We start from the raw sequence: 442 nt of genomic DNA, 5'->3' as shown, positions 1-442 counted from the left end.
GGAGCCCTCCACCTTCCCCCAGGGAATGAAGCGCCCGAGGCGGCAGGGGGCGCTGTCTGCACGGAGCCGAATGCCCGGGGGCTGGACCACCCACACTTTCACCTTCCGCGACTGCGGGAGGAGAGATTGGACCCAAACTGCAGGAAAACAGTTGGCCCAATCCCAATCGGCAGTTCAGGGGTAAGGGGTAAGTGCGGATCCTGGGAGGTGCAGGCTCAATGACCACTCTTAAAAGGTCTCCGCCCACTAAGGGCAGGGCTTAGCGCCAGGCACGGACGGGGTTCGAACCCGTGATCTTCGGTTTACGAGACCGACGCCTTACCACTTGGCCACCGCGCCTGCGTTGGAATGGCGGCCCGGCGGACCTCTATCCTGGCGCCGCTCCCGTGAGCTCGCCCCGCGGGCACGAGCGCGCTCGCCCCGCCTTCGCGTCGCCCCGCCC

General features: G+C 66.7%; 1 non-coding gene across 1 annotated transcript; it reads right to left on the bottom strand.

Moving 5' to 3' along the window:
- Window positions 1–267: 267 nt before the first annotated feature.
- On the bottom strand, window positions 268–339 carry TRNAT-CGU. The gene has a single exon. It is a non-coding gene; the product is annotated as a tRNA-Thr (tRNA).
- Window positions 340–442: the final 103 nt, after the last annotated feature.

Source organism: Galeopterus variegatus, unplaced genomic scaffold (genome assembly GCF_000696425.1).
Source record: "Galeopterus variegatus unplaced genomic scaffold, G_variegatus-3.0.2 Scaffold2033, whole genome shotgun sequence".
In the NCBI taxonomy this organism is placed as follows: Eukaryota; Metazoa; Chordata; class Mammalia; order Dermoptera; family Cynocephalidae; genus Galeopterus; species Galeopterus variegatus.
This window is presented reverse-complemented; position numbering and strand designations above follow the sequence as displayed.